Here is a 27,405-nt window from a genome sequence, read left to right on the forward strand (position 1 = left end):
AGCTTGCACACGTAAACGTATGGGTGGATCTGTCAATTGGCAGCCAACTAAAAAGGGGGCCAAAAATGCATTTTCCACATTAATTTTACCATTGGAACTTTAGACCCAGCTGTAGTCCAAACCGCTGAACTGATACACCAAATTTTACAGAAAACTATATATTTTTCCGGAGGGAGTGCTTTATGTGTTTTGGAGCAAATCTGTTCAGCAATTCTGGAGAAATTAAGGTTAAAGGAAATTATATATATTGTGCCATGAAATATCCGTGAAGCCGTAAAGATGTGAAAGCGAGATCTGAATGGCTGCCACCACCTCAACCAGAAAATGGTGGCAGGCATCTTAGGACTCAGGACTCTTCCTGAGTCAAATCTAAAGACATAACGGAGCAGGATATGAATACCCTTGACACTCTAGACCTCGTGGTAGGGCACCAGAGGGGCGTACCTCACCTGCAGCCAAAAATGTGCTTTTTTTTATTTCCACAAATTTACAGAGGATCCTCAGCAAAAAGTGTGGGCTCTACGTTTTAAGCCCCCCCCAGGATTGTTCAGGGCCCGAGGGATGCATGTATTTTTAATTTGCGAAAGGGGGAGTGTGGCCCCTTCCCCTAGCTGCTTTTGGCCCAGGGACCCCATCCCCTAGGGCTCAATTTCATTAATATGGTGTGGACACAAGGCCCCCTCCTGAGCCTTTAAAAGGCCATAGGGATCCCATACCACGGGCCGGCTCACTTGCTGTGTACTGGGATCCCACCCCAGGCACAGCAGTTTTCCTGCCTGCACTGGTACGGCCAGGGAAAGTTGCGTTTGCTCCCGCCTGGTGGGAGTGTTTTCAAAACTCCCACCAAACAGGAGAAAACACAAAGTCTACTCTCAGGAGGTGGGAGATTTGAAAAGGTTCCTACCAACTAGGAGCAGACTTGAGATCTGTTTACCTACCAGCACAGATGAGGCCAGGGAATCAGATCAACAGATTGCTCCGGCCCAGAGGGAGTAGCATAAATTGCTTCTTCCCAAGTGTGTGATAAATGCAGGCTCCCGCAGCATACAGGGAGCCGCCTGGGGCCCTGGGTCGCCCTCTGTGGTCCCACATTGTGCATGGTGGGTGCCCTAGGCGGGCACCCACCATTAAATAGTGCGGTCCCAGGGGGATATGGTCCCTAGAGACTAATGAGGCTCAGGAAGAGGGCACCTCGCCTTTAAAATTAAAATGACCCTGGGAATGGAGTCTCCAGGCCCTGATGAGGCTCAGGGAAGTGGCCAGGCACAACCCCTCCCCTTTAAAAAAGTACATCCCTGCTTGATGGTGTCCACAGTGCCTAATGAGGATTTTAGAGGGGGCCGCATGTCCCCTCCATTTCCTTCCATTTTTCCTCCCACTCTCTCTTTTTTCCATCCCTTCCTCGTTTCTCCTTCCTCATTTATAATTTCTATTTACGGGCCCATTCCTCCTGTCTCTCCAGCTCCTCTCCTCTTGCTCCTGGTGAGCTAATCTTAACTTCTCCCACTCAAACTCACTGGCCTTCTCCTCTTCCTTAGCCTTAACTTTCTGCAGGGCCAACTGCAAGCTCAGAGTGGGTGCTAGACTCAACCCACACAAGGGATTTTTTCCTGGAGCTCGCGACAGTGTTGCCCCAGAAATTTGAGGTGGCGTACATACTTGGGGTTTTCTAGAAACTAAGGTTGGCAGGTGTCTTGGTGAAAATCTGGAAAGTGACACACTCTGCATGCATCTGGGAAAAATCTGTCCTAAGGGAAGTCTTGGAGCCTGAATTCACAGTACTCTCTTCCGGGGTTCATGCCATTGTTTCCTCCCTACAGGCAACAATAGCTTCATCTCAATCACCGAGTGTCTCAAACTTATCCCTAATGAAGTAGTAAATACCCTCTGTCCCTGCGTATGGGAATCCACCACCCTCTGTCCCTACATTAATCCTTCATCTTATCTATGGACATGGTAGTGAGGTCTATTCCAAAGCCTGTGTTTTAAATTGTTTATGTGTGCCAGCTTTGTGCATAAACACTGGCCTAATTGTACTACTGGTGTAAATTGGAAATGGCTACGCCACACCTGTATGGAAATTTCTGAAATATTCGACACCCCATTACTTGCTGCCAGTTGTCAGAACACCTTTCAGAGGGCCACGGGGCAAGCAAGGGTACTGGGCCCAACCAAATATGGTTCCAGAGCAACTAGGCCAAGTACTTCTTCAGCACTTGACTCTCAGTAATAGTGTGGGTTTGAATGGTCCAAGGCTCCTTCAGGTTGGAGGTAGATACAGAGGGTGAACACAGGCTCACAACTCAAAATACGTTCAGCAGCAGTAATAAATTATTGTCCAGCCAAGTACTCAACTTTGCGAAAAAAAATGTTGTTTTACCGCTATTAACACAAAGGGATATACAACATATGCAAACATGTTCACACTCTCCCTGACATCAGGGTTCAAGTGTTTCTTAAGCAGTTCTGTTTTTCCCACTCCCTCCTTGATCTAGCAATAGTGGATATTCCTTATTCCCTACAGGCAACTCCCAGATCTGTAATCCTTGGCCCTGTTTTTCCCCTCATTTTTTTCCTTCAGACCTCTTGATTTTACTGATTTTGTTTTTCCTGACCGTAGAGCTCTGCAGACATTCTAGCTGTGTGTGCATTAGAACATCTTAGATTGGCTTATACTCACTTGGCACATTTATTTTACTTGTACGTTCTGGTAAAGTGACACTATCTGTGGCCAGGGCCTGTAAATTAAATGCTACTAGAGGGCCTGCAGAACTGATTGATTATGCCACCCACTTCAGTAGCACTTTAAACGTGCTTCAGATCTGCCATGGCAGCCTGGGCATATGCAGTTTTAAACTGCCATTTCAACCTGGTAAGGTAAACCTTTTGCCATGCCCAAACCTACCTTTTTAATACATATACGTCACCCCTAGGGTAGGTCTTGGCCCACTCAGAGGGCAGGGTGCAATGTATTAAAGAAATACACTTTAGAAAAAGTTTTACAAGTCCTGGTAGTGAAAAACTCTTAAATTAGTTTTCATATACTGCAAGGCCTACCTTGCCCATCGGAGAACATTGGAGTTATATTATTACATATGCAATTTCCAAATGGAAACAGGTGAGCAGTTCATGTTTGGTGTCTCTGGTATTGTAATGAAAAGTCCTAACTTATGATGAAGTCCGATTTAAAATTACAATTTTGAAAATGAAACTTTTAGAAGGTTGGTATTTTCTTCCCCTAGATATTTGATGCATGCAGCCTGTCCTGAGTCACACGGATGGACGTAGCTGACAGTTGGGTTTGGTGCATTCCTCCTAGACAGCCACACACATTGTGGAGCTTAAATGTGACTGGATAAGCATCCAGTGGCAGGATGAGAGGGAAGAGCTGGGCGCAGCCCCACATACACTTAAAAAGTTGTACCCTTTCGCCAGACAAAGGGCTGTATCCACCGTAGTCTGTCTGGAGCCAGGTTGTAGAAGATAGGGTAACCATGCACTTCAAAGGCGTGCATCTAGAAGCTTCTCCCAACTTCAAAGACACAACTGGGTATAAATACTTAACCTCAGACAGCAGCTTTTCAGTAATTTTCTGGAACTGTGGATTCTCTGCCAGGAAGTGGGACTGATGTGCTGCTGAAAGGACTGCCACTCTGCTGGACTGCTCCTCTGAAGGACTGGTGTTCTGCTGTGTTGTCCACCTGCCTGTTGAGTTGTTGCTTGGGTGACAAGGAGTGGACCTACATCTCTAGAACCCAGAACCCGAGTGACTCCAAAGGTTAGTTGGTCTGCCTCCTGATCTGAGGCTTCAGGGACTGAACAGTATTCCATCAAACTTGCACCTGGACTCCACCCTGCCAAGTGGTGCCACCTCAGTCTGGGAACCTTGAAAGTGGACCTAATGTGCTCTGGCAGCCTCTGTGGATTGAGCGGCACCCATGCATCCCCTCTTGTGTGTGGCCCAAACTGAGAAGAAATGATCCATCACTGCTGCTGCATGGATTGGACCCATTGCAAAGACTTGCATAGCCTTCTCAGCCCTATCGGTACCGTCGCTACACGATGCATCCTCAGTGCAGCCCCTCACATCCCATATCCATGGCAGCCTCAATACCGGTTTCGGATTCAGCATTGCAGCCTTGCACCTCCTTAGAACCAATGTATTGCCTTGACTGTGTGCCACATCCTCAATGCTGGACTTTGCATCACAAGACCAAACGGGACCCTTGACAACAATGCAGCCCCTCGCATCGCATCCTCACCACATCTCAGAAGAGATGCATCCACTTCAACTGCATGATGCATCTTTGTCATGGATCCTTGCAGTACTTCGCAAACCCAGATGTTCAGCGGCCCTGACTGGGTCCCTGTAGCTGGCAAGTGCTCCATCAAAGTTGGCCTGAATATGTCCTGGTACGGTGCACAGTTTGTGTTTTGTGATTTTTGGCACTATTTGCAGTAAAATCTATAAAATTGCATATCTCCTGATCTACTTATTAGATATTTGTTGTTTTAGTCTTGTTTTATTTATTAAATAGAAGTTACATTTTGCTAACCTGGTGTGGGATCTTTTCTGTGAGGTATCTTTACTTTATTACTGTTTGAGGAGTTGGACAAATACTTTACACATTGTCTCTAAATTAAGCCTGACTGTTATGTGCCAAGCAATAAGAGGGTTGAGCACGGCTTAATTTAGCTTTGAATTGTTCCTCAGCCTGACAAGGACTGCGGTTGCTGCTTGACCAGGCTCACGCTTGAGACAACCAACAACCTCATTTCCCACAGCAACATCCAGGGTAAGCCCCACTAGTAGTTTGAGTCTCAAAAGTTCCACTCTGACTCTGCAAGGAAGCACTACTTAGCAAGCAGGTTCTCCCGGCTGAATGGCCTGTAGGAAGTTAGTCTTATCAGCACCTGCAGGACCGCAGTAACCAGAGTTCCTAAGCCCACCCTTTCGTGGGCACTGGAGCAGCAGCTGCTGCATTAGATTAGTTAACTGCAAGTGGAACAGGAGGACTACACATCGTAATGACTGTAGGTGTTTCATGGCTCCTCCAAGCTGGGTAAGTTCTTTGGTATGCCCCATGGTGAGTGGGGGGTGGAAAGTAGTGTGAAGGCCCTGACACTGATCTCCTTTCATTGTTCTGGTCTGCAGGGGTTCTCACGGAGGCCTTTCTCCTCCGTTATTGATCCTTACCAGGTTTCAATTATTCCATGGACCCAATGACTTCCTCTGACATATGGGATCCCAATCTCTCCACTGTACACAGGTTCAAATCCATTTGGAACAGCAAATTCCTTTACACAGCCCCTCCTGGCATACAGGGTAGCTGACTCACCATGTGCTATCTCCCACTTAGTCAGCACAGCAATCTGTCTGGGGCCGACCCTCATGGCATACAAGGTCTCCTATTACTCACTACACTTGGGCGATCACCCATTCAACATAGCAATGATCACAGCTCACTTTACGGTCAACCTTCCTGGCATACGAGATCACCCGTTCCTCCCTGGACATGAGCGACAACCTGTTCCGCACAGCACATGGACAACTACTCGATCGGTGCAGCAGCCCCACTCCGCCCACTTCATAAAGAGAGTTCACTCAACAGAATTACCCACTGGACCTCGTTCGCTTCAAAGTACTTCTCTTCTTCACAGGGTAAACTGTACTTGGCAAGCATGCTAGTGCTGGTACGCCAGGCTCCACAACAGGTGGTCTTGGATTCCCTGAGTGATGTCCCCTCACCCTGTTGGAGACTAGAAGGCCTAGACCCCTTGGCCTGGTCACAGGCAGAAGTATTGTGGAACTAGTTCTCCTAGCATAGTCAAACTGGCTGTTTGATGTAGCCATTTTTTGAGGTCTCAAGCTCTGCTTCTTATAGTTCATTTGCTGCCACCAATTGGGAATTAGAGTCTGAGTTTGGAGCTTACGTTGGGGGTCTGCTTCCTTTTGAAGTGCCCACTCCTCTACCCTTATGCCCTCCAGGAAGCAGTGTAGCTCAGCAGGAAGAGCCCCAAAGCTGATAGTCTGAAAACACAGGCGATGGGAGTGACTAGAGTCCACACCTGGATGTCAGCCACAGAGATATGTGTATCTAGATGTTAGCCCGGCCCTCAGCCCTACTCTTCATAATTCTTTTATCAGCCCTATTGTCTTCCTGGGATGTATCAAAACCCACTCCTTGTGACCCCTCTCTGAATGAAACAGCACCCTTTGTAGTGCCCCAACCAGTTCAAGGAATACAGCAATACACATATCTGTCTAGGAAATTCCTCTACCTCCTCTTCTCATGTTTAACCATGCAGCCCTGGGTCTCCAAAAATGAAACACATTGTCAGCTATGAACAGTGCCATCCACAGGTACACATACACCCAGCACTTGTGTACAGCATACATACAGTGCACAGCATTAGATCCTTCATGTATTGTACTGTTCATATGCACACATACACCCAGCACATATATATATAACATTCATGCACTGCACAGTACTGCATTATCCCTGTATTGTATCATTTGTAGGCACACATGCACCCAGTACATGTACATCACACAAGCACTGCGCAGCATTACACAACATACCAAATTTATATAGGCCAAGGATGACTTAAGCATGCAGCAACAGAACTTTAAATGAGTGAGCCTGTAGGCCTCACTCCAGTGACACAGGTAAAATAGACCGGTTCACTCTTACTAATCACTATGCAGTACGCTGTCACCACCACGCCCTAGGCTGCTTAATGCCGGATAATTACAGTAGCCTTTCACCACAATGAGGGTAGTGCTTTAGGCTGTCCAATTTAAAGCATTATCCTCAGAAAGAAATATAATTAAGAGGTTTGCTTTGTCATAGAAATTATGGATAGGACTACAGCAACCTAAAATGATTAACTTTTCTTTGTGTTTTCAAATTTGTTTCTCATCCATGTCAGGAAATCATTGTGGCATGCAGACTGAAATGTGTATTTTCAAAATCAGCAGCAGACTTTCGGTTAACTCCCCAGTGTGCTACTGTAGATTCTCACAGTGCTCTGATGAACAACTAGAGTTATAAGACAAAGGGGGTAACCCAGACACGTTACTAGGACTTGGTTAGCGTTCGGTACAAGGAGGGAATGGTCCCAGTAGAAACAAACTTAAACTGAAACATGAACATCAACATCAATTGCAAATTATATTATTCATGTTAAACATATTTATTCATATTGAACATGTATTCAGATGTTCAAAAGCACCACATTTGTCAATAAAATTGTGAAGAAGTGCCCCAAAAGGGAAGGGAGGGATAAGTGCAGCAATGTGCGAGCTTGTATCTATCACTGTCGTCCATATAAGGTAAACACAAAAAAAGAATCCTCAGTGAAACAGGATTTGCATAAATTGGAGTACCAGCAAGATAAAGGTCAAAATCCATCCAAAAAAGAAAGAACCATCTTGAAAGATTTAACTAACAATAAGGCATTGACATTTCAGCCTGCAGATAAGGGCAGCTCCCTGGTGATGAGGGACTCGTCATACTCTCATACAAAAGTTTAAGAACATTTAGCGGATGAAAACACCTAGCTCAAATTGGATCACGATCCTACTGCCGCAATATTTCAAGTTTTGAAAAACATCTTGGACAGAGCAAAAGACATAGACTCGATCTCTGGTAAAACAAAAAGCTTTCTGATTCAACAGCATCCCAAACAGCCACATATATACATGTTGCAAAAGATTCATAAACACCCTACCGACCCACCATTCAAACTCATTGTGTCTGGGTGTGGGTCGCTATTCGAACCATTGGGCGTTTACATTGACCAATTTCTTCAACCAATATTACGGACATGGAAATCGTATATACGAGATACCTCAGACTTCTTATCTCATTTACATCATCTAGATCTATCCAACACAACTGAATTCATGTTATGTACTGTCGATGTCACATCGTTGTACACTTCTATTCCATTGCAGGAAGGACTTGAAGCCATTGAATGGGTTTCACTTAATCAACCAGAAATATGTGCCCACAATTTTTTCTCATGGAATTACTACCAGTCTGTCTTCAACACAGTTATTTTTATTACCAAGTGGACTTTTTCTTTCAAATAAGTGGTACATCCATAGTCTTTGGGGGCACCCACAAACGCAAACATTTTCATGGCTGCATTTGAAGAAGAGTATATTTTTGAAAATCCAAATTGGAGTAAACATTTGATCGCATATTGTTGTTATATTGATGACATTTTCCTGATCTGGTCTAGCACTGAAGAATCCCTCAAAGAACAGATTAAAACTCTGAATACTTGCAACAACACGATTCAATTTGCATCTAACATTAGCTCGACAAGTTTACCATTCTTGGATGTTTTGGTGGAAAAATCTAAATACACTATTCATACTAGTGTATTCATTAAACCCACCGACCGCAACAATACCCTACTGTTTTAAAGCTTTCACTCTCCTAAACTAGTCCAGAATGTACCTTATTCTCACATGACTCGTTCAAAGAGAATATCATCTACAACACATAAATTCAAAGAAGAACTTACTAGGATCAAGACTAGATTCTCACAACGCGGTTACCCTCCAGCTATCATTCAGCATGCAGAGGACTGGTTCCAAAGCATTGATCGGAATACCCTCCTCACGACCAAACAAAAAACGTCCACTAATTGGATAATCTTCATCTCTAAGTTTTCCACCAAATCCAAAAGCATTCAAAAAACCATTCTTAAAAGATGAGAACTACTAGCACAGGAACCTGACTTCGGCATGTCATTTAATCAACCACCATTGATAGCTTACTGCACCCCTGTTAGGGCATGATACCACCACAGAACAATTTATGGTATTGCACAAGGAGTTTTTTATGACATTGAAAACACTATTAACAAAAATGCCAAAGAAGACGCAGCAAAATGTAAGGAACTTGTCCCATGGCAAAGCATGGTACGACAAGTCCTGTAGGCTAGCCAAGGGGGAGCTTATGATCGCCATAAAAAACAAAAGCCAAAATGATGTTAAACTAGCAAGGAAGACGTATAAGCGCATTCAGATGCCCTCAAAAAGGCATGGAAGGAGGCGAGCTGGGCAGAAATGTTGGTCGCCGCCAAAGCGAAGGACACTGTAGGGTTTTGGAGGCTAGTCGCCAACGGGAGCCATGTAGGCAGAATAGTGAAAGATGTATATCTTGATGAATCCACATGGGTGAATCACTTCACGACTCTATATCAAAAATTTGATAGTGGTATAGATAAGTGTAGTAAGATAGCGTCATGGACCCCTCCCCAGATTGAGCGCCTAGACTTCTTTATTGATGAAACAGAAATGGCAATTAATGCATTGAAAAATGGCAAAGCCCCGGGTCTTGATAAAATACCTGGGGACTTGTATAAACACAACATAAAGGTCTGGGCACCCTATGTAAACTACTTATTTAATGTCTTATCTAGTAATTGGTACTTCCCAGATAGCTGACGGGGTGCTGAGATTGTTTTAATTTTTAAAAAGGGCAATCAGTCTGAACCCTCTAATTATAGACCGATTAGCCTACTGGACATTCTGCAGAAATTATATTCAAGGCACATATTAACCCGTATAAAGTATTGGCTAGAGGAGAAAAGGGTACTAACGAAATTGCAAGCTGAGTTCAGGAGTAAGGTCAGTACCATCGACCAGGTTTTTAGGTTTTGCTGCCTTTACTAGAAATACGTTTTAATCAGGAAAGGGCATTTATATGTCGCTTTCGTAGATTTGAGAGCGGCATTTGATTTAGTGCCACGGGATCTCCTTTGGAGGTCCCTTGATGAGGCTGGGATGCCAGGATGCCTTCTGGCTCAAATAATTGAGCTGCACGCCAGGAATTTCGCTAAAGTGAGATGGGGTCCTAATGGTGAACTTCAACTGACCCAAAATATACCAATAGAGGGTGACGTTCGCCAAGGATGCGTCCTGGCTCCAACCCTATTTTCACTTTTTGTGAATGACATCCCTGCTCATCTGGAGGGCTGCACGAATGATTCACCACGACTTAATGGAGAAAGGGTGCCTGCGTTACTTTTCGCGGATGATACCATCTTGATTTCGCAAACCAAGAAAGGTTTCCAGGCGCTACTTAACTCCTTTAGTGAATACTGCGACAAGAAAGGGCTGGAAATTAATGTAAATAAAACAAAGTGCATGGCCCTAAATCCAAGTAGGCAGGATAAAGGGTGCTTAACTTTAGATGGACAGGATTTTGGAATTAGTGGACCACTTTTCTTATTTGGGGGTTGAGATAGACTCGAAATTTACTTGGAAACCCCAAATTCAGAAAAGTAAGGTGATTTTTGCCCAAAACATTACACCAATCATTAGTACGCTCAACGCAAGCACAAGTAAGGCAGTGACACCTGTTATGGAACTCTTTAAATTCAAAATTCAACCTGCAGCTCTCTATGGGGCTGAGATCTGGGGGCTATCGGCGAAGGATACCTTTTCCACCATGGATAATAAATTTTTCCGAAGCACTGTAAGGGTTCCTACAAAGCACCCCTTTAGTGCCTCTTCAATTGGATCTGAACTTTAAGAGGACATCTCATTATACCACTCTCAGGCCTTTAATGTCCTGGGTAAGATTGTGGCTGACACCAGAATTGGATGATAATAGGAAAGGGTTACAAGAAATAATGGGCTTAGACTCACTGAACTCTATTCCCTGGCTCAAACATATTAAAACATGGTTTTCCATCTTAGGACTCCCACAGTTATGGGAGCACCCCAAAAGGCTTCCACATAACACTAAAATCATGGTGAAAAATGTATTTTGGTCCTTTATAAATAACCAATTAGTCAATGGGAACAGATGGGGGACTCTAGTGAATAACTTTGTAACTTTTAAGGACGAACCCCTTTTTGAGGTCTTCCTCGATGAAGTTGAGCCCCCCCTTGCAAAGACCCTATTTATGAAGTTTAGGTATGGTAACCTTATGACCAATTATATAAAGGAATACTGGTCTAGGAAAATTAAAGACAAAACTCATGTAGCAAGTTGAAATTGCTTAATGTGTGAAGGAAATTACAAGGAGGATGAGGTTCATATATTGTTTTTCTGTCAAGCATATTCCAAAGCCAGGAAAGAATGGATCAAACCCTTGTGTAACATTTTGGGAATTAGGTCATGTAATCTGGCATATAGAATAATTAAGTCCGATACTTCTCAGATCATTGTTTTTAGTGTCAGTAGATTCCTTCATTCTGTTTATAGTGCCAGGAGCAAAATAGGTTTAAAACTGTAACTAAAAATGCATTACCATTTACTTGCACGATTCAACGGTAGCTTATCCAACCATGCAGGCATGTGTTGTTATATATTTTATCCATTGTGTTAAATTTTAAACGATTGTACATTAGCATTTGTTCTTTTTATTCTTATGTATGTATTTGTGCAATCTTTTATGGCAAATTGCCGAAATAAGGAAATTATGAATGAATGAATGAATGAAAAAAAACATTCTTAAAAGATGAGAACTACTAGCACAGGAACCTGACTTCGGCATGTCATTTAATCAACCACCATTGTTCGCTTACACAAGAAGTCAAAATCTCAAAGAACTTTTAGCTAAAAAAAGTTTGCCAATCAACACGAAATACACAGGGATGAAAAGATGTAGCATTTGCATACATTGTAATATTGTCAAGCAACAAAACTTAATTCCACACCCAAGAACAGGAGTAAAAATCACTCTAAATCACTCCTCAGATTGCAATACAGTTAACATTATTTATAGCATTAAATGTCCGTGTGGCTACCTTTATATTGGAAAATCTGAGTGAAAAATAAAAGTACGTATTGGAGAACACAAAAGCATGATTAGAAACAAAAATACAAATTCCAATTTAGTAGTCCATTGGATGGAGCAAAGTCATAATATTTCCCAAGTTCGGTTCACTATTTCAGACGAAAAACACTGTATTGTTACCATAATCTTTTTGTATTTAAATAATGATGTCTCAATTCTTTGGTAGTGATATACCAAGTGAAATAATGAATGTTTTGTAAATTCTAACATTTGTATGCAGCATTCATTTGTATATTTTTTTTTGTATTGCAGTGGCCCCTGAGGAAGGGACTTAGGGTGCTGAAATGTATTGGGCTACCCATAACTGTTTGTGAATTACAAGCATTGTAATCCTATAATTCTGGACAATGTACTTAAGATGAATGGATCTGTGTATAGGCTAATGAAGGAATAAGTAATTTGATATATTCAGTTTGATGTATTTTCGTTGTTCTATCGATTTATTTACACCACCTAAGAAGAAAAATTGTTGAACCGAATTTATCTTTTGTCTGAAGCTTAATTTTGAACTATTTTTCATTTACATTGTTGATCATGTTGAAATTTGATGAAGCTTTTAGAACATTCATTTGTAGTGCACATAGTTTTTCAAGTGAGTGTTCGCTTGATTTTGTGCAAACACAAAATTAAGCCATCAACGTTTTGACCCAGGGGTTGTTTGGAGGCAATGTGGTCCTTACAGTAGGGTCTTCATCAGGACCGTGGGCGGCACCAACAGATAATTGAAAGGGACCTTAATTATGATCAGGCAATGGAATAAAACAAAACAAAATGAATTAAAAATGGGCATCTAAATTACCCTGAGTCCACCGGTGCAAGCAGTGGAGAAAACTGATGTTGATGGGCCCTCAGTCTCCAGGGTCAGAAAGGGACGAATGTGTAGAAGATCAGCACATGAATTGTGTGGGGCATTAGAAGGAACACATTATTCATCAGAAAACATCCCCAGAGCTTGCACTTACTTATTGGAGTGACTTCTTATATTTATTTTCTATTTTTATCGGCACGATTTATTCTAATGCTTCTTAAATCTGTTAACACAAGCATAAATGGGAAATAATTCATGATTAACCTCACCACCAAAGGGTGTACGAGGGAAAGAAAACATACCTCCATGAAGAGTTTGCATCTGTTCACAGCATTGCAAAAGGAGCACTAAGCATGTATGGGGTAAATACTGGCTCTGTGGAAGGAAACGTGCATGCACTACGTTGAGTGAGCAGCAGCTGAGTGCTGTTCACACCTAACTTACAGCGGGTGAGTCATAAAAACCAGTGGGGGAGTGCTAAAGTGTCCTGGGAACAATGGTAGCTGACTAGGAAGTGTAGTTTGCCGCGAGGATGCATGAATGTTATGTGAAAGTTGAAAGAATAACGGACACCGGATGATTGCTGGCGTGAAAGGTGGAACAATGAAGATCTAATATTCCTAATATTAAACATGCATACAAATGACAGTTTTAATGATAAGGAACAGCTTATAATTGCTAGCGTGAAAGATAGACGATGATCTATTATTCATAACATCAAACATGCAAATAAATTAAGGAAAAATAGGTTGATTGAGAATATAAAGTCAACCTGCATGCGTCATAAACCAATTTGGTTCAATCAGATGACGTGAGGAAATATGTCTTGAATTATTCGCAAGGCATAGAAACAATAATGAGCATGAATATGCATAGAAGTTCCCCATTATGCATATCCCATGTACAGTTTGTTGGAAAAACATTACACAATTGAAAACATTTGTGTGCACAAAGAATTTGTATAACCTCTCAGGGAGCAGGCTCCCCCAAACAATCATGGAAATACATAAGACAGTTTGTGGAGTGCCCAGGTTCTCAGACAGTTGGTAGAATGCCTTCACAATATAAACAGACGGTTCGTAAGATGTCTTGGCAACATAAACCAAGGCAGAGCCTTGTGCGTACAAGCAGGTGATGCAGTGATACAATGGAAGACAAGATGTAAATATACTTGTTAATTCCCTTACAAGGCATGATAATTGGGCACTACTGCCATCTAACTCATTTAACCCATTCTGGATGGTATCTAGGGAGTGCATCCATTTGCATTCGCGTGTGTTGAGAAGCAGCTGAATGTCTCCACCCCTGTTACCCAACGTGACTTTCTCAAGGACAACCCATCTGATAATTTCTGTTCAATGATTGACTCTCTGGAAGTGTTCTACAAGTGGTACCCCAGCTACGCCACTCCTCACTCTACTACAGTGTTGTAAAACACAAACGTTCCCTTTTTGACGTGTCTGTCCAACGTACATCAAATCACACGGACCGAGGATGGCATAAATGACATCGGATGTATTGCAATTAGTGTGTGTTTTGAGATCAATTACGTGTTTTTGTAGTTCAATTGTTTAGTCTGAATGGTTAGACTACATGCCTTGCAGTGTCCATATTTGAAATGTCCTGTTATTTCCGGAAGATGCCAAAGGGACTGAATGGAAGGTGACAGGGACGTCTCTAAGAGATAGCGCATCACATGATCTCGCATGCTCTTTCCTTTCTTGAATGAGTCTATTACTCAGGTCGTTGTAACTTTTTTGGGCACTAGTAAAGTTTCGGTGGAGTTGAACGAAGCTCTTTTTCAGGCGTGCTTCACCAGTCTTCTTGGATACCCTCTCTCAATGAGGCAATCCATAAGGTTTTCTGATTCGACCAGGTAGTCCTTCCTGCGTGAGCAGTTACGGTGAATCCTGTGAAATTGTCAAAAAGGCAAATTCTCTTGCAATTTATTTACTGGCTTGTATAGCGCTGGTATCGACTCCCATGGGAGCATCTCCGCGCTTTTGACATCTGCCACAGTGCAATCGGGAGAACGTAAGCTGTGACTGGTATATCTCAGTAATGAATTGCGCTCAGTCGGCTTCCTGAATAGTGTTGTGTACAATAGGTTATTGTCTGCTTTGATGGAGATATCCAAAAAATCAATTGTACTTGAGTCTGAATGCATGGTGAAGTTGTTGTCAGTGGACAGTTGGCTCAGCCACAAAAAGAAGGTGTCCAGTTCGATTAAGCTCCCCGTCCAGATGACAGAACGTCATCGATGTAAGGTTTCCATAAGGTTACATGATCATGGTATGGGTTAGTTTCATTATACACAAAGATGCTTTCAAAATGATCCGTGTATATAGTGGCCAGGTCCAGAGCGAAGTTAGCATCCATGGCCACTCCCTTCGCTTGGAAGTAGTATTCCCCTTGGAAGAAAAAGAAATTGTGCATCATTGCAATCTCCAGGAGCTTGATGATGAAATCCGTAGGGACCAATGCAGGTGCAGGTCTCCTATTTAAAGCTGTACATATGACCTGCGAAGCTGTCAGCAGAGGGATGCTTGAATACAATGATTCAATGTCTAAAGTCACCAGACGTTGGTGCATTGGGATAGAGGGTAAGTTGGCCTCCAATCTAATGGTCTCCATGGTGGTCCTTTGGTAGGATCCGGTTGCCTCCAAAATGGACTCCAGAAAAAAATTGACATTTTGCAGAGGGGCTCTAGCAGGAAGCCGCAGCCCGGGACTATAGGCCGTCACGGAGGATGTTCCATGTTCTTGTGCACTTTAGGTAAAGTGTATATTGTTGGAAATCTTGGTTGTTTTTGATTTAGAAAGTTAAATTCCAGGTCGGACAAAAAAAACCAGTTTGCGACCCTCTTCTGTGACTTATAACATCATTTTAGAAAGTTCTTTTGTGGAAACAGTCCTGAGGCGGGTGTAGCTGACACCATCTTCCAGTTGTTTGTAGACTTCTGTTCTGTAGTCTATGGTACCTTGTACCACGATGGCTCCGCCTTTACCTACTGGTTTAATCACAATCTGTTGGTTGTTCTTCAAAGATTTCAGGACTTCTCGTTCTGATTTTGTAATGTTGTGTGGTATATATTGTCTATCAGAACATGTCCTCAAAATGTCCCTGAGAACCACACTCTCATATGTGAGTATATTGTTGGAAACTGAATGTGCCGGCGGCATGAAGGTCGATGGTACTCTCAGGCCTGTGTGAGATGTTGATGGAAACAAAGGAGAATGTTTGAAAAAATATAAGAAGTCACTCCATTAAGTAAGTGCAAGATCACTGGCACTCTGGACGTTTTTTGATGATTAATTGGTTTCTTCTTACGTCGCACGAAATTCATCTGCTGATCTTCTCACATTCGTTTTTTTCAGCCAGTCAATATAAATTCATCCCTTTCTGACCCTGGAGCCTGAGGCCCCATCTATATCAGTTTTTTCCACTGCTTGCACCTGTGGACTCAGGGTAATTTAGATGCCCATTTTTAAGTCATTTTGGTTTTGTTTTATTCAATCATCTGAACATAATTAAGGTCCCTTTCAATTATCCGTAGGTGCCCCCCACGGTCCTGATGAAGACCCTACTATAAGGACTGCAATTGCCTACACAGAACAGCTGGGGTCAAAAAATCGCCGGTTTTATTTTGTGTTCACTTTATATGGACAACAGTGAAAGATTCACCATGTCTTTTCAATCATTATGGTTTTGTAAATAGGTTAGCCTTGGATAAGGCTGGAAAGGCCACTTATGATTTGGATGTACATATTGTTCACTGTCCACCGTCTCTCACTTACCTTCACACTTGCACATTGCTGCACCTATCCCTCTGTTCCCTTTTGGGGCACCTCTTCACAATTTTATTGACAAAAGTGGTGCTTTTGTACATAAGAATACATGTCATCATGAATAAATATGTTTCACATGAATATTATTGTTTGCAATTTATTTAATAGGTGATGTTGATGCTCATGTTTCAGATTAAGTTTGTTTCCACTGGGACCATTCCCTCCATGTGCTGATAAACAACTAGCACGCTGACATTTGTATTTATGACAAAAGTGTTCCACAAATGAAGCCATCTTAATTTACTCAAAACTGTACAAACTAAAGCCTTTCCTTTAGAAATTAACGAATTGAGTGTGTTCTATTTAACAAATAAATTATGAGTGGGGCTCTCAAAAAATAAAATGAGACAGTTGCAGCAAATCCGACTACGGAAGACAGGAGGGCGGGCCCTGTGGCACGCGCACGTTAAATGGAGTAAGCTGACTACAGGAGGTCAGACTGAGATGGACAGTAATCGGACCATGGAAGACAGGAGGGAGTCGGCAGGGGCAGAAGGTAACCATTCAGTAAAGGCAGAGGCAGGATAATGGATCACGGATGGAAGGATAGAGGGTACAGGGGAAAGCACATGGAGAATACAGGGCAGGGTAAACGGGGCAGGGGTAGCAAGGTAACCACAGAGGGGAGGCCAGCAGGGAAAGCAAGCTGACCATGGAGAGCAGGCAGGAGATGGCAGCAGGAAAATGGAGGTTCGAAAGGAGGAAATCAGGGGCAGCAAGTTGAACATTGAGGACAGGCCTCCATATGCAGGGGATGCACAATGGACCACGGAGGGAAGAAGGCAGAGTGCAGGGAATGCACCCAGGGACCTGAGGGCATGAGAGAGGGCATGGCTGTGCACACAGAGAATGTAGGCAGGAGCAACTCTTTGACCATGAGAACTATATGGGAGGCAAAAGGGGCATGCAGACAGAGAAGGGAGGGCAGCGGAAGCAAGCTGACTATTCAGACAGCAAGAGCAGCAAGCTGACCGGGAGGGAGACAGAAGGGATATGCAGATTGAGAACAGAGAGCAGGTAGGAGGGGACAGGGGCAGCAAGCTATCCACAGAAGGCAGACTACTGCGGTTGGCCACCCAAGGGATGTGCCTGGTCCAACCTTTGCTATGCATGGCCAAAGACAAAACAAAAGTTAAAGAGACGTTATTGTTAGGTATGGTAATATGATCTTTACTTTCATTAAAACAAACCCATATATTCTCCGAAAAAACAAAGATTAAAAGGATGTTATAGTCTGTTAAAAATGAATGTTTATATACTCACAATATTATTGACATTTACCAGTTATAGTTCAGTGATCTAACTTTTACTTTTGTGTATACCATTATTTCAAAATAGTTCTAGAAGACAGTACTTGTTGGTTAATGTTCCTTTAACGATTCACTAACATTAAGATGATGGGTTCATCTGCAACAGGGCACAAATGAGGCTCATTAAGATGTTATCTTTTGATATTTTTTTTTGCCATGAAGAAGTCAAGGTGACATAGCCTGATGAAACATGTGTTGATTAGAGAAGATGTGCTGAAGAAAGAGGCTCAAATAAACATGGAACAAAGAAATAAAATGAACGAGACATTTGGATTATTTACCACGCTGCAAAGTGTGCTCACAAGAATGGGATTCACTTGATTTTGGACTTTATTTACCCTAGGGGCATTTATGTGACTGCTCCTTTGCCATATTAGAGCACATACTAAGTCCATTGTGATTTTCTTCATGCTACTGGGAAAAGAGTTTGAGCTGGCATAACTCTGGTCATCATAGTAATTGTTATATATGAGTGTGTGTCTGTGTGTGTGTGTGTGTGTGTGTGTGTGTGTGTGTGTGTGTGTGTGTGAGAGAGAGAGAGAGTGTGTGTGTATATAAATAGTATAACGTACCTGCATGGTAAAGTCACACATTGCAAGGTGCCTAAAAGCTAGTGTGTGGTACTTACCTGTATGGTAAAGACTGAATGGTAATGGTATTGCACAGTAATGGCTGTGTGGTAAAAGCTACATACACCAGAGTCTGTGTGTCCATATATTGCATTCACTAGTTATTCTTGATTTTCAAAGTTTGGGTACATGGTGAGGGGCGAGGTGATGAAGAATATGTTCCTCTAGATATATAGGTGTGTTAGCTTGTGCACGATTTGCAGTTTTTGGGGATGTTCTTATTTCTCATTGCAGATATTCAACTAACTGGAACAACTGCTGGTGCACTACATCTCCAAAGGGCATATGTACAAAACAGTTTTATGACCGGAAATAGGTCGATTCTCAGAACGGGTCTGTTAATGCCCACAAAAACACAAATACAAATACCAAATGCCAAGTCGATAACTTATTACTGAATTAATATTTGATTAAGTAACTTGGTATTTGGAATGGGCATGTTTAAGGCATCCTTTCCAAATACAGAATCGCAGTGGTATGTAGGAATATTTTGTGACCGAATTACAATCACAAAACATTTATATTTTACTGACCCCTCAAAGGAGGTGGTCACTATTCACAAATGGGAAGGAATCTCCAAGGGACTTTCTGAAACTTCAAACAAATATTTACAAGAGCAGGCACTGGTCTCACAAACCACCGCTACTCAATGAATGAAACTTAAACATTTAATTTTAGTTTTTGAAACACATTCCATTTCCCTTTAAGGAAACCGGGCTGCATAAACAAATAAAAAAAAGACTGCCTTAAAAATAAGCAATCACAGACATGCTGGTCTTCTGACAATAGCAGGCCACCAAGTCTTTGATGGCTGCAAATCCTAATCAGTCTCAAAGTGAGACCTACCTCATTAATATTCACGAGGAAGATGGATTGTGACCCACTGGAACATGCTATTTAAGAGTTGTACTTTTTTATACATTAGGAATGGTAGCTTCCTAATTGCTATTCAGTAAGAATCGTAATTAGGAAATCACAATTCTTATTTTTGTACATATGGCCCCAAGTGTTTCTTTTTTAATATTCTTCTTTGCATTTTATATTAACAACGTTTTACTGTGCAAACATTTTTTCGACATCATCGAACTTATCAAGCTCAGGGTGATTTTTGATGGTCTGCATGTTAAATATTATGCTAACCTATTTTGCAACTCTTGGTTTGTCTCTTTGTGTCTCCTTTCTTCAAAACAACCATCACTTACAAAATACGTGTAATCTTGCCTGGTGGAGCTAAGGTGTTATCCCACCTTGATAAATGCAATTCTTTAATCAGCTGCCTGTTATCTGAGGAGATCTGAGACTTGCAAACTATCCAGAATTCATCAGCCTGCTTGGCGCAGAGATAACATTATGCCAGAGTAAATGAATTATACTGGCTTGCAGTAGTCAGCATTCTGTTTTTCAAGCATTTTGCTTGATTCATAAACCTTTTTATCAGTGTACTCCCATCTACTTAGTAGACAGGCTGACCTTGTTCGGCGATTTTCTCCCCGAGTGCTTTATCATCAGCGTGCTGCTATGAATCCCAAAATGCTAATTAATTCACTCTCCTGGTCATTCGTTTCCAATCAAAGTCTAATGAAACATCTTTTTTTTTAAATGTTTCCTTGTATGCACACAATCTCCGTTTTACGAAAAAAATACTTTAAACGTGCTTGCTTGTTTAATGACTTGCAATATTTAAAAACACTAGCCTGGTTTGTTCAAATATTTTATAGTCAACCGCGTTTCAAATGCCCAACAATTTTTATTATATTGAATTGTTAGAAATCTATTTCTTATAGCGTATGTCACTAAATTTGAATGTGTGGATGGTGGTCAGAAAAAAGACCTTACCTAAAAATATTAATGAATGCATTTCGAGAACGCCGAAATCTATCAGTCTCAGTGTTTTCTAAGCCTAGGCATCTTCTAAATTGTTTGTTATGCTTCTTTGAAGTGGAAAGCCACAGCTAGGGCCCTTATTTATGAGGCTGTGCGTCAGTTTTGCGCCGCCGGTGCGTCACTTTTTGTGACGCACCAGCGGCGTACAAAATGCGCCTTGTTGCGCCATATTTAAAAAGTAACGCATCTAGGTAGATGCGTCACTTTTTAAACCCCTGCGCCACATTATACCTGCGTCAGGTATAATGTATGCAGAGGGGGCGTTCCCCTGCAAAAAGCCTCGTAATAGTGACGCAGTGAAATCTATGAGATTTCACTGCGTCATTTTTAGGATGCTGTTGCGTCAAAATCTTGCGCCTGCCTCACAGCAGGCGTAATACTGATGCAAGCCCTTTCACATGGGGCTTTCCCCATGTGAAAGGACGCATTGCTGGAGTTGCGTCACTTTTGTGACACACTCCAGCAATGCGTCACTTGTGCGCTTACAGATACGTCAGAAATACTGACGTATCTGTAACTTCTTGCGACATGATGCGTCATACATTAAATATGACGCATCAGGAATGTCGTAAGGAGTGCGTAGTGAAAAGTGACGCATCGCTGTTTTCATGCAGCGATGCGTCACTTTTCATAAATGAGGCCCTAGGTATTTTCAATGCAGAGCAGAGATATCCTTGAGTAAGGCATTAAGAATGTATAAGGAACTCCAAAATATATTTAAATTGAAACCGTATATAAAAAATGAAAACGTAGCTCTCTCCTACGGAATCATATTAAATCACATCTACTGGAATATTTAACATTGAATAAAATACTGCTTGTAATAATGCTTGTTCACATGGCGAGCATCACTACAAGAGCTAGTATTTAAACACTCATCTATCTACAAAGTTGCTTACCTTATCCTCAAATGTGTTTGATCAGAATAGCGAAGGAAAAATACTTTTTGGCAGAAATATTGTTGTATAAATATAGAGGACGAAAATACTGTGAATGAACGTTTTTATGGGTAAGCACAGCTTTACTATACTTACGTCCACATATATATATTTACTTTGAAGACATACGTATCTTCAAGGTACGTAGATGTGGAGTTAAGAATAGCAAATTGCTAAATACCTATTTCTACTTACGTTGTCTATATTTTGGTCATCAATTTTTTTGCAGCGATAACCTTGGCACGCAATATTTTTGTACTCAATATTCTGTCATACAACCTCCATCGTCTGTCTCCATAATTGTGGGTGTGATGTTTTCTTCCCAGTCAGTGGTGGTATTCTAAAGCCTCCCGAAGCACCACTGTCTTGCTTACCACACCAAATCCATAGCACACCACTCCCATTAGCAATTCATGATGTCATGCTTTCCTCATTTATTGCAGTCATTTTTAATCATCTTTTTAATATTTTGCAAGCTTTATGATGTGAAAAGCGTACAAAATGGAGGAACAACTCTAGGGGATTTTTCCAGTAGTAGGAAGGTATGGGTGTAGGAAGTGGAGTTGCACCATTTTGCAGCCATACCCCTTTAGAGTCCCATACGTACCGCCACATCAACTCCCTGGTCCTCAAACAACCCCTACGCATAGGCACTTGCCCTTATATGAAGCCTTCCATCTGAACCCCCCTTTTCCAAGAAATGTAAACCAAACCTTATCCCTCATTCACTACACCATCCTGTACATTTATCACAACTCTGATGCTGCTCCCAACCTCAGGATAACCTGCCCATCGTGGGAAGAACCCTCTGTAACTGGAACCAACCCAGTTGAGCAGATGTGGATGATTTAACTTCAAAGCAAGGTTTTCAACCTTCACAGTAGAAAAATAAACGTCTCCCCTACTTACCACTAAATAAAACACACAGGGACATTTTTATAAGTCCCTAACACCACTAGAGTTTCACTTTTTTGACACTCTGGTGGCGTTGCTCTCAACCCCAAATTAACAAGGTAGCATTACGCCATGTAACATGGCTTGATGCCATCTTGTAAATATGCCCCTCACCGCAGCAGTCTGTGCAACATAGGGACGGGCAATTCGTGTAGCAATGGGCGTTCCGCCACAACACCCATTGCTATCCTACATTTAGAAGGATGGTACAGCACCAAACAATTGACATCTGGGAATACCTGAACTTAGGATGGTGAGACGAGGAGAAATCATAAATTTCCGAGGAGAACTCGTTAATTTCTCCTTGTATTTTGCTCTTTGTATGTGTGCTGCAGAAGGAGCAAATTGCCGTAGGGCATGGCCAACTGCCGGATAAGATGACCACACACAAACGCGGCTCCGGCTCTGATCCCTTGAAACCCTGATTATCCGTACACATATCTGGACGAAATAAGTGTACTCACGCCAGAATCAAGGTCGTGGAAGTCGGCGGCCACAATTCTGTGAGCAGACGGGACAAGGGCTGGTGTCTGGAGCCTGCTGCGACTCGCTGGCTGAGTGAAGCCGTGTGGCTGTGGCCTTGCGTACCTGCGCGGCTGAGTGAGCAGACTGAGAGCGAGCCTGAGGGGCGAAGTCCCGACAGGTGTTTGGCTGCGAGTGACTCCCAAATGCAGAAGGCTGCAGCGGCTAACTACCGTAAGGTGACCAGATCCCTGGCCAGTAAGTCGCTGTGGGTGGCGAGGGTGTGCAGATGCAGGATTGCTGCCCGGGGCCGATATAAATGGTGCTACTGTGTGCGAGTGGCCGGGGCAGCAGATCACTAATGGCAGTGCGCCTGTGTCAGGCCCGGCCACACCGAGCAGCCTGCGGGAGCGGCAAACCCATACAAGAGTGAGTACTGACCAAACACTGTCCATCGACTGCTGAGTCGCATTGAAGTAGACCTGACTCTCACCTGATCAGTGCCATTGATCCCTGACCACAGTAACTGTGCTGAATAACCTGCAGACCATCCAGTCTTGGAAAACCTGAGGCGGCAACACATCTAGATAGCACACGCCTGGGTGTACAGACTGAATAAGCCAGCGGGGGCGGTGATTGACTGCACATGACACACAACTGAAAGGAGAGCCGTGAGGTCAAGGGCCCCCCACACACAACTTACTGCTAAGTGCTGCACTGCATAGTTGTTCCCCTGCAACACTTCCTGACACTGTGGACTGGTAGAGTGCCAGAGACAGAACTAGCTATAGTGTCATGCGATGCTAGGGGAGACATCACCGTGAGTACTGCTGGTGAGGAGGTGAGCCCAGCAGGGTAAGCCAACAGGTCGACGGGTGGAAATTACTGGGTAGGGGGTGGGGAGGACCCTGATACCCTCCCTCTACCCCACGACAATAGTTTACCTACTAAAATCCAATGAACTTCACCATGTCCTGAAGCAAGGGAAGTTGTGGTTCCCACCAGCCTAAGCCGGACAAGATGGCATGGTTCAAGACCCACGAACGGACCAGTGTCACGTGCATGCTGATGCATCACAAACAGTGCATGGCACGCATCTAGCACAAAATGCTCCTACATTCCAGGACATTCTCTCTGCATTCACAGTGGTGCGTACATCACTTGAATCTCGCATTGACTCAGGTTCCATTGAAATTGCCCTCATCCGGGCTGACTGTTGCAAAATTGATGAGCAAATGAAAGAAGTGAAAGAAGTGACCCAGGTCCTAGCTACCACGCCAAGGGACTTGAGAAACAGGTCCAGGAGCTGCAGGCTACCAGTCAGGCGATGGCAGACCAACTTGATGACTACAAAGGCAGGGCCAGAAGGAATAACGTAAGAATTATCGGGGTTCCTGAAAAAGCAGAAGGTCATGCCATGGATTTGTTTGTGGAGAATTTAATCACACAGCCCCTGCAGCCCAAGTCTCTCTCCAAATATTTCTCCATTGAACGAGCACACTGAGTACCTAGGTTCAATACTGCCCCATGTTTCTATTTTCTGCGACAGGGATGTGATCCTACAAACTGGGCGTTGTTCTCCTCCTCTCAAAATTGACAACAACACCTTCATGCTTTTCCCGGATTTCACAATAAAGGTGCAAAGACAGCTCAGAAGTTTCCTCAAAGTCAAGCAGGCCTTTAGGGAAAGAGCGCAATCATAACTGATGCTATTCCCCACAAAACCCAGGGTGGAATCTGAGGGCAAAACATGGTTCTTCACAGAGTCAGAGGCAGCCCGGGAGTGGCTGGATGGATGGCAGTAGGTGGGAGGCCCAAACAACTCAGACAGGCTTAGGAGACAGACAGGAAAAGATCAAAATGGTGCTACAACGGACAAAGAAGTGAGGGACATTACTGACCCAGAATGAATGGAGAGTGGCCGGTCTGGCCCCGCATAGTACAGCGTGGGCAGTGACAAGTACAGAGACACAGGTGAAGGACCCAGTAGTTACACATAAGAACTTTGAAGCTCATTATATAACTATGCTACATAAGGGCCCTGGTGGACCTGCATGACCGCATGCTGGACAGAAGCCGACGGGGCAATTCCCTGGAGCAGAACTGACTGAGTATATAAGTTGAGAATCAATAAGCACAGACTTTTTGTTATATGTGTATCTGGGGTCAAAGGGCTTAGGGATCCAGGTCCAATGGTCCACATCTCCCCCGAAATTGAGAAGGGAGGGTGATGGGCGCTCTGCAAAGGTGGGGTGGCGGGTAGCTCAAAGTCCATCTTGCAGGGAGGCAGGATGGGGGAGGAATTTGAAATTTGAGGGGGGTTTATCACTGTTTAATTGCATCACAAAAGTTATTAATTGGCTACAGCGCATATTCATCACTGTTTCCCGTCCATTCCATCAAGCATATAAATACAGCAATGTACAAACTAAGCATTCGCCATACAGCTGACAAGACATCTCCACCCCAAAAACTAATTGTTGATAATGGGCCCATTGCGGCCCCCATACAAACGCCGTGAAAGCTACCAGCACCCCTGGGGATATGAGAGTTGAGGTGGCACTAAGCCTACCCTCCTGGAATGTCAATGGGTTGGGTGATAAACTCAAGCAGCGGGTGGTGCTCCAATACTTTTAACTACAGGCATCAGACATAATTTTGTTGCAAGAAATTCACCTTGTTTGGTATACCTGCAGGTCACTGGATAGATGGAGATAAAAGCTCTTAGTCCACTCGGGATTTACTATTGGGTCGAGAGGGGTGTCGTTATTAACGTGGAAAAATCTCTCATTTATGGTGACTCATGCACACACAGACGAATACGGGCGCTTTGCAGCAATGTCGGGGATCTGGGAGGGTAGGTGCATGAATATCCTCTTGGTATTCATACCTCCGGCCTTGCATAATGTACTTTACTGGAACTAAGTAAGATGATTCTTGACTTACCAAATGGCAAAATAGTGATAGGAGGAGACCTCAATATGGCTGAATTTTTAGTGGCGGTTGGCTTGACTGATGTATGGCAGGCGACTCACCCACATGCACAACAATATACATACTATGCAGCTGTCCATAAAAACAACTCCCAAATTTACTACATTCTTACACTAAACTGTGATTAAGGGCCGGGCCCTCTACCTTGCAGTGGGGCACCGGAAAGAGAAAAATAGACAACTAGTGGAATTAGAACAGGGCATTCTGACAAGGGAATAGGCCTTGGAGGGCACTTGGGAGAAGACCAAAAATCACATCTTAGAACTCAAAAGGAAAGAATACAGGGATGTGCCAACCATAAAGGTTGGTGCTAGGCAGTTTTATTAGTGCTATGGGAAATGCAGGGGTGTGCCATATTTTTTGTAAATATAGCAAATGCCTGCGTTTAAAAAATGACGGAGTGTGGCATCAGCAATTTTGGAGTAACACCGGGCTGTAACATTTCATTTTAAATAATGCCCCTGATTTCAACGAATCTAATGGAAAAAAAAATGGCTGTGTTCAATATCATCGCTAGAATCAGCTCTGAGCCAAAAGCTTGCATACTGGTTGAAGATACTTTTAACTGCACTTGCTCTTAACTTAGGCTGAACCCACAGGAAAATGTCCTGGTGAAAATGACCTTAAAGTCCTCAGTGATAAGTCATACGTGTAGCACTTGGACGCAAACTGATTCCAGGTCAATTGATTGAGTCATGTAAACACAAAAAGAGGGAAAGGTAATTTGTTGTGGAGCCACTGTTGATCCCCTTATAATCAAGGGTGGGTTTTAAAAAGAAACCTCACTCACCAACCTAGTTGTTGACATGCTTCATCATAGGGCTCCCACCTGAGGGGCTGAGTGCCTTTTGGGTGTGCTACAATGCCTGATTACAGCGGAGCAGGTTTTTTGACTGTGCAGGGAGTGAAAAATAACACAGTGAAGTTTAAAATGACCTTTACTTATCCGTAAAAAGCTTTTAATAGTGGAGAAGTAATGTAAGATTAAAAGGTGGTAAATATGGATGTTACAATTGGCTTAATTGACCAATAACATCTGAAGTGAGTAAGTGGTGACCAGTCTACATGTTTGAGCCTCCTTACGTAATTAGCGAGGCTTTGGTCAGGACCAGGTAAGCCACGGGGTATGCACACACTAAGGTGTACCCTCACCTGTGGCAGGGTTTACCGTTAACTTACGGTTTCGGACCTTCAGTGTTGTCTGAAGGGAAATAGATATTGTTTTTGAAAGAGCGTTACCCCATGGATCCCAGCAGGGGGCGGTGGACTATCGTCACACATATGCCAAATCCAAGAGTCCACTGGACACCTAGTTAGAATGGGGTGAAACAGAAAGATAATGTTGGAGCAGAAGCAGTGCCTAATTTGTTCCAGGGGTTTCCGGTGCTTGGCACCGGAACCTAATTGTCAGCACCGGTTCTAGTGACAGTCCACCACTGTCTTTTTAATTTTGAGATGAGCACCACAACTGTGTTTATTTAGTTAATATGCACTGAAAATGAATAATACCACCCTCTTATGCTATTACTATAGCTTTATGTGGCCTGAAATAGCCCGAATTGTAACACTTTTAAGAGTGAGATGGTTGAGTGTTATGTTGGTACTGCCTTTGGCAGCTCTGGCAGGGAATGGGTGGTGCAGGCTGCAGTGTCTTTTCAACCAGGGCCCTGGCACTTTATGTTTTTTACATATTAATCACTGAGCAGAAGGTCTATGCCAGATATATTTGAACCGTTTTAGTATCT

The sequence above is a fragment of the Lissotriton vulgaris genome, chromosome 6 (assembly GCF_964263255.1).
Source record: "Lissotriton vulgaris chromosome 6, aLisVul1.2, whole genome shotgun sequence".
In the NCBI taxonomy this organism is placed as follows: Eukaryota; Metazoa; Chordata; class Amphibia; order Caudata; family Salamandridae; genus Lissotriton; species Lissotriton vulgaris.